At 38.4% G+C, this 8,493-nt stretch overlaps 1 protein-coding gene across 1 annotated transcript in view; it reads left to right on the top strand.

Moving 5' to 3' along the window:
• The window catches only part of LOC136875985 (uncharacterized), a 56,075-nt gene extending 53,753 nt beyond the window's left edge, over positions 1 to 2,322 (top strand). Inside the window, exon 6 of the mRNA XM_068228118.1 lies at positions 1 to 2,322. This exon is cut by the window's left edge and continues 931 nt beyond it. The gene's annotated coding sequence lies outside the window, so the exon portion shown is untranslated.
• The last annotated feature ends 6,171 nt before the right edge of the window (positions 2,323 to 8,493 follow it).

The raw sequence follows: 8,493 nt of genomic DNA, 5'->3' as shown, positions 1-8,493 counted from the left end.
ATTACATGTATCACCAATGGAGACAGCAACAGCAGACATCCAAAAGCTGCCCATCCTTGAAGATAATAATAATTCTGACAGTGATCCTCACTGAGCCACGTGTTTGTCATCTCCACCCTCCTGTTGTGCGGCATCAGGCACGAGAGGGCTTTGTTCGAATTAATGTTCAAAATTTTGCCTTGATAATGGAGGAACATTATTCTCGAGTACTGCCCTTCAGGACCACAGCACTCTAAATTGTTCTCTCCTAAATCTACCTTTGAGAACTGTTTAAACTGTGACCACTCGACTTCCAGTATTTCTCCGAAACTATTGTGGGATAAGTTCAAATATTCGGTGGTGCTCTGCGATGAGTTGTGCGAAATATTCACCCTGTTCAAATAGTTGTTTGAGATATCTAATATGAGCAGGGAAGAATACAGAATTAGTAGTACATGCTTTAGCTGGTTATATGACAGATCTAAAACAGTCAGTCGAGTCATGTTCTGGAACAAATGTCTACTTATATAACCAATGCTATTCCGTGAAAGGTTGAGTTGTTCCACATTTGAGATCTGTGTAGGAAAATCATTGAGAACCTTCAAAAGATTCTGCGATAGGTCGAAATGTTTCTCCACTCGTATCTCAAATACTAATGATCCATCAACTTTTAATGGATTCCCTCTAAGGTTTACTATACTAGAGTCCGCTGGGGAAAATTAGAGAAACATTTTCTTTGCATTGTATATGCTTTTTATCAACAGTACATTTGCTCTGTGGAATATACAGAGAGTGTACTGACATAGGAGAGCCGTATACCTTCTGGACAATAGGAATGGAGTACTCAAACAGCAATTCACTGTCATTATTAGAAAGAAATGTCCCCACCTCGGTGAGGCTGGATATATTCTGCCCAGCATGAAGCATTCGATCCACCATCAAGGAGAAACGAACCCAGTGATGATGTTGAACGACAAGTCTAATTCACTGTTCTTCGGAATATAGACCAGCGCATCTAAGCTGATTTGATTGTAAGACAAATTTATTTTCTTTATAAAATCATAATAGATCCAAAAGAATGGATTCATATCACTAATAGTATTCTTTGACAAATGTAGTTCCTTTGTTCTATCTCTGAAAGGCGAAATATAAATCACATCGTCAAAGCGTTTGATGTCATTTCTGCTTAGATCAAGCACTTTCAAATAAGGGCATCCGTGCAGTAAACCAGTAAAGAGTGTGTTAGTACATATATCGCACTTTCGCACAGTATTTAGAAGTGAGAGATATTATTGTCAGTATTCGATTGATTATTATTATTATTATTATTATTATTATTATTATTATTATTATTATTATTATTATTATTATTATTATTATATTAGTTGTATAATTTTTCATTAATTTTTGTAAGCTGGGAGGTCTCCATATTTGGTATGAGTAATTTGTTTCGAGCGACGGCTGGGAAAATCATTGCTATCATAACTCAAGAAATTCGCATGACTCATGCGGGCATCTCAGTCTGGTGAGATGGACTTGTTATTGTAGTCGAAAACTTCCGATGACTTGTTGATCTTGGGATTGCCTTGTGACACTGGAAGAAGTTCAGAGCTTGGTCTTGACTAGGGGATCTACTCATGATTGGCTGGCCATGATCAATCTCGACGTATCTTTTTGAGAGGAAGGGAGAAATTGAGCTCTATATATGAAAGTGTCATACGACGAGGGAAGGTCAGACTGTACGGGAATGAAGTAGCACTGGTAGACTTACATCTTCTGGATATACGGTACTCGAGTGACACTGCTGCACTGTACTGGACTGGACTTCAAACGTATGTGGAACATAGTATTTTATGTATGTGGAACGTGGCTGACACACAATTGTGGAGTGCTTAGGAACTAAGTGTTCTAGCACTTGTGGCGGCCTGGTATTATATGTTGGTGAAATCTGGGAGGTGCTAAATCTCAGACTTTTCAGAATTTACGTTTTAGAACAACAAGCGTGCGTTGCTCAAGTGAATAAATCTTTAAAACAAGTGTTAGAGTCTGTGAACGCAGTATTATGAGGTACAGTATCTGTGTGGTATAATAAGTGCCGATTATCAGAATCGGCCAGTCGTGTTGATACCGAGAGATTGAAAGGTACTTATTTACATAGATGTGCATTGTTCAACGGACAAAATACAAATGGTGGGTTAGTTCTCGCTTTCGTTTCCTCACTGTTTTCATTGTTGTTGTTGTAAATATGGAGTCTTCCAGCAAACTTTTGTGTGTGTATTATATGCATATTTTGTTGTGTTGATGAGGTGCTTATGCACGGATTTTATTGAGAATATAGTTAGTTATTTTACAATCAGTGGAGTTATTTATGAACCTAGATGCAGCTCCTACCTACTTAATCGTTTTCAGAAGGTAAGGTAAGGCTTGAAGCAGATGTTCCGGTACGCAGAATTATGTACACGCCCTGGGAGGTAAAGAATTATCATACTCTATTAAAATTCAAAAGATCCATTCTGGTGAACTCTGGCGCCCATACCATGGATATTTCGCTAAATTGCTTTTATTAATTTAATTTATTTCAAGTATTTTATTAAGTTTCTGAGTAATTATCTTTGTGATTATTTTATTTTTAACAACAGTAAAGTTGCAAGAGAAACAAAATGCTACTATATACGATTTACTTGAAATATTTATTTAATGTTATCCTTAACTACACAACAAAGTATTTAATGGGAGATATCACATTCATAGCGTAACACCAACCATCTCTAGTATCGCTAAACAAAGGACAGCTAAAATTATGAAGGTATCTGGTAAAGAAAATGTGTGAAGGCCTCATGAACCAAATACCTTCAGGTGAGAAGAGAACAAGAGTTGGCCAAGGGAGGTCACACAGGAGCCTGGCACAAGTGGAAACTAGAGGACTCACCTCTTACGACAGGCAGGGGACAGATTAAAGAGTTCTCAGTAGGGAAATACAAAGCAGTTGGTTCCTGCTCCTACGTGCAGTTGTCTGATTCCGGCCTATGCTACCTTAACACTGGTCTGTTTGCTGTACGCCAGGGAAGCTGGGTGGACTTAGACGATAGAGGTAATGGGACCAATGGCAGGAAGGTACAAGAAACGAGGAGGAAAGGCCGAAGTCGTATCGATGGATGGAGCTGTGGGCGTAATCCGGCTTCGGTGATTGGGTCATGTAAGGCGAATGGAGCAGGATAGGTTATCTACGACATAAAGGACTCGTTAATAAAGGGAAAGAGAAGTATAGGGACACAAAGGGGACGATTATTAAACTCAGTTTTTATCGATTTACTAATGAGAGTTGTGGAGCTAAATGAGGACACGCGTAGTTAATTCACAGTCTGGACATGAAGATGTGTGTAGCATACTGTGACATTTGTGTAAGAGGTTTTCCCAACAATAGTTGACCCTCCAATCATCTTCTCCAGTGCTCTCTGCCGGTGAACCATTCAACTAAATACTCTGACTATCATTATCTTGCCCTGACACTCAGCCTACTGACAGACTAGCCTTCGTACTACTATCTCTCTGCCACCTACGAACTCAATCTCCGTACTTTTAAGCGCGAATTGTTGAATTAGTAGTTGGCACCCTTTCTTTTATCGAAAAGTTAGCACTAACTGTGTCCAATCATCAGCCAGCTCACTCAGTTGTCTTTCTGACTCTCTCCTCCTCTACCGTTGTGAAGTTAATACGTTAATAACTCCTTCTCTACTTCTAAGGAGAATAAGTATTCAAATAATTCTGCGAAGTGCGCTGATGAATTAATCACTGACGTATCGAAGAGGTCCCTTTCATAAGCCGGAACTTACGGTTGAATTCTACCTATACTACCTAATTTTATCGTGACGTATTGAACCCATAATTCTACGATGATGAAAATATGTTTTTATTTTTCTCAATATTTATTTCAAATAACTAGCTACTTTTATTTTTGAGAGCAGCCATGTTGCACTTCCAGAGCCTCGCTGTCGCGTGGGAACGAACTCACCCGCGGTAAGCTCGTGAAATACCATGACACCTCGGTGGACTTCGAGTAACCAACAATTCTTCAAATTCACGGAATTCTGCGTAACGAGAGATTTTGGCAACACAGTAAATACAGAAATAAATAATCTAAATTATTCTTAAACCCTACGTGAAGACAGAACCCCCAGGGTAAATATAAATGCAGTTAAGCCTAAATACAAATCAGCGTCAGATCAGTGGACTAGCCCCACGTGCCAAGGTCAATGGATGAAGAAAACCCGCAGAAATAATTTATTTCACCTGTTACGAGTGTGGTAAAATTATAAGATTAACATAAATCGCAAGTCTGTAAGGAATTCTGGAACAAGTTTCATGAAAATAGGTCTATTGGATGCGAAATTAGCAGATTGCATAATCAAGCTTAGTGGTGTGAGTAGCGTCACTCCTAAGACTATAAAAGAAACCCCCCTCTGCATATTTCTCAGTGTCGGTCTGGGTTCTGAAGCAGCGGAAGCTTACGCCCGTCGTCAGCAGAAAATTGTATAAGATTGATCTACAAATAACTTAGTACATGCTCGTGGCTGTGGTCCACATCTTCTGTTAGAAAGGGAAGGTGATAGAAATTTTCTAAACTTTCGCCGACAAACTGTGAAAGCATAGGCGTCTGTTAATGTACATAGCAGATTTTATTGTATCACCTCGTGTGTGTTGGAAAGTGTTAAGGGAGTTGGGAAGCTAGTCAGAGTAGTTCTGATTTCGTTACCTGTTGAACACCTGTTGTATTAGGGTGACTGAGAGCCGACTCTGGGGAGAAGGGAGACAGTCGCAGTTGACTGCATAACGAAGGAGGTTTGCTGTACAAATTATAACGAAGAAGTGCGTGATTTATGTTGTCATTTAATAACGTGTGAAAAGGCAGTATTTGTAAGATTGATATGTTTGAGAAGATGATGTTCTTTGTACCAATGTACGGCTAAGCACGAGGTCAGCTGGCGAAAATGTAGCCAGAATACTGGAGATGACGTCAATGCAGGTCTGTCTATATTTTGTATTATGTTGTAGTTAGACTGTTTTGTTTGTCCCAACCAATTTTTTTTTTCAAGACGTGTGTCGGGTTGATATTTGTAATTATCAGGCGAGAAGTGTTATAATTTTGGTCAGCGTGTGAAAATTTTGGTTTGTAAATTTCATGTCAAGAAACTGTAAAATGCGACGTTTAAATCTGGTCTTAATGTTCTATGAGATATTGTCCAAAGTGAGGAAAATTAGGAAAGCGATAATGGTAAAGTAGTCGTGGCGAATGTCTTAATTTCAAATATCGTTTGAATTCAGAAATTTTTGTCGAAATTAATAATAATAATAATAATAATATATACCGCGGGATAAAATTTTCCTATGTTAAAAGTGCATTTAACAAGTATGTTTTACAAGGATCGCAGGCATTTAGAAAATTCCAGTGAAATTCGATAGAGTTATGTTTTATTCATGGGAAGTAAAATTTTGTGAGATCGTGTATGTCGATGATACGGAAAAATCGCGGTGTGTTCTTGTATTCTCGAGGTCCGAAAGTTGTAGTAGCAGTAAAATAAAGAGGTGTATTTTGTAATGGTTATTGTTTTTCGCAAGGGGATCGAAATGTGAAAAGGGTCTTGGAAATATAAGAAAAATGGATTGAGAGCGAAGAAGTTATATATGTGGAGATGAGAGTGATAGGAATACTGAAGGTGAAAGGGAGCCTGGATTTTAAGTAATACCGCTGGGATAAGGCGAGGAGAATGAGTTTTGAGACAGGCTATGTTTGCCGAGGAAGGATTTGTGAGACAGGCTGTATTGTGGCAGGCTGTAGTGTATTCCGCTAACAATCCAAAAATCGAGACGACTACTGTGTGAGGCACCGTAGATTTCTAGTAAAATCCCAGGTGAAAAACGATTCTAGTAAAGATTAAAAATCTTGGTAGTAAAAGTCAAGTGACTAGTTACGTAAAGTCAGTATGAATATTAAAATAATGTGACCTCAAGAATAAAAGTGCATTTAGAATACACGGTTGGTGTTGTTTGACCGTGTAAATTTATTGAATTTCGTTTCACTGGATAGTCATAGATACAAATATTTGGAAATGACGGTAGGCAATTTGAGGGTTTCCAATGCGGTAGTGATGATTATTATTTTTGGACAACATCCACTAAATGGTAGACGTGTGTTGGGAATTATTATTTCTTCCCTAAAACTTCATTGCGCATGCTGAGATCGTGTTTGAGTTGGGGGGATTGTTCGTCACGTAATATTTATTTTTCGAGTTTACGTTGTTTTTGTAACGAGATAGAGACTTACTGCATTTTCCGACTTGCATTCGTTTAATGGTAAGAGACGTGGTTCCGTTGTGTGTTATTAGTCTGACCAGGTTTACAACTGAAATGTCAGAGTTTGTTTGAAATTGTTAGTTCGCCTAATATGCCAGGAGAAGCATAATACGACCCATTTTACGCCCGACAATAGATTTAGGACGTCACATGTTATCCTTGGAGTATACTGATGATGAGACGTCCTAGTTCACGCTTGACGATAGAATTAGGAAGGTATCGTGTACATAGAGATTAGTGTTAGGGTGTACAGATTTTAAGTGAGCCCGACGATAGGTCTGGGATGTCAGCTGTACATACTCATGTCTCAGATTAGATGTTTTTTTTGTTTTTGCGAAGTTACCTGGGAGAAGGTAGCATCTACAGTAAAATACGAAATATGAAGAGGGTTAGATCGGTAATAATGAGGCCAACTTGTGCGCAGCTCCAAACAGCAGGAAGGTGCTCCCTAAGATATGGGACCGTTATCGGCGAATGAGGGTTGCCCAACATGGGATATCGACCTGATGGTGATTAAATATTTTACTGTAATTCTCCATGCGTGTTGAGTTTAAATGACTTTGTTATTCTATTTTATTTTACGGACTTAATTGTTTTGTCGTTCTGACGTCCGTTTCGTTTTGATAGTGTGCATATTGACGCTCAATGTATTAGTGTGAGACTTGAGCTGCGAATGTGGTTTAGATTCGTCAGCCAGTAATATTATTTTTTATTTTCAATCTTTGTCGTTCTTTCATTTATATACGTAGTTGAGTTCGATTAAATGATAAATTTGTAGGTAGTGTGTTGGGACAAACAATAATTAGATGGATCTGTACTGGTAGTCATTGTTTGAGAAAGGAAAGAATTCCTTAAGTTTGTTGTATTTTTCAATGTGGACTGGTAATTTTATTAAGCGTAACATAACCATTTCTAACCTGAAAATCGGTTTGATAATAATACTTTTCAAGTGATTTACCACTTTTTAATTAACTTCAGTGTTTGGCATTTCTTCTAAAGGCGTGATGAATAAGTGTTTCCTGCATTTCGCAGTTTTGTTCCTTCAGAACGACGTAACGTAAGATCCTCGCGGATCATGTTGTTGTTGGTTCCTTCCGAACAGTTGTTTGGGTGATGCACATTTAGCATCGGGATTATTTTGTCACTTAAGGATGTCATGAAATGGCAAATACATGGTGGAATTTTATTTCAATTGTGAATGATGCTGTTAACTCGTAGTGAACACCATGCTTTCCCATAATATTTCGCAACCTATCCAAAGCAACTGATAGTCAATTTGGTTCGATTAAGGGTCCATTCGGCGGGTGTTCCGTATCCTCAAGGGTATTCGACTGGTGGATAACCTTAATTGAGAGGAAATCAGGCGTTCTACTTGTTGAAAGTCAGATTTTCCACGGATCGTGTGGTTTAATTCTCAGTTCTCGTTTGGAGTAATAGGTGCCCGGTTTTCAGGTCTTTCCTTTTTCAGTTTTTCAGTTTCGCTGTCCTCTAATTTATTACTTTCTCCGAAGCAACTCTTCGATATTGTGAGAAATAAATCAACGCTATGCAATGTGACTGCGTTTGAAACATTCAATAATAAATAATTTATAATTTTTTATTTCAAAGATTTATATTAAATTAATAATGTTGCCGTGCCATTTCGAATTTAATAAAGGTCAGTAAGCACGTATTTGCTCCTCATTTCAAGTAGTTAGGCTCTCTTCTGAACCCCATCGTTTGGTTAAGATCGTGACCGAATTTCTTCCTGCAACGACCCATGATTTAAGAGTTCTGTATTGCTCTACTGTAGCAGCTGTGGCCGACCAACGATGGAATGGTAAGTTCAAGGTTTCAGTATCGAGCGCTGATGTTTTAAACAACTGACGAAACAACAAACGTCCACTTATTGTACAGCAGGGAACACCCTACCGATGTTCAACCCGGGCCAAGTGGATTGATCTGCCCGGCCGGTAGGCTGCTTTGATCTCACACAACCACCCAGCTAAATATAAATCAATACACAATCAACAATTGAATCCAGGCAAAAAGCAATTTTAATTTTAGGCGGATATTATTACGAGCGTCACAAAATGCCAAATTTATTACGTCTATGATCTCTGAGTAACAAAAAAATGTGGTTTGGTTTCATAAAGTTTACATCAAACTTTCTCACACTTATCA

This window comes from Anabrus simplex, chromosome 6 (assembly GCF_040414725.1).
Source record: "Anabrus simplex isolate iqAnaSimp1 chromosome 6, ASM4041472v1, whole genome shotgun sequence".
Classification (NCBI taxonomy): Eukaryota; Metazoa; Arthropoda; class Insecta; order Orthoptera; family Tettigoniidae; genus Anabrus; species Anabrus simplex.
The sequence above is the reverse complement of the archived record's forward strand: the minus strand, read 5'-3'. Positions and strand labels throughout refer to the sequence as shown.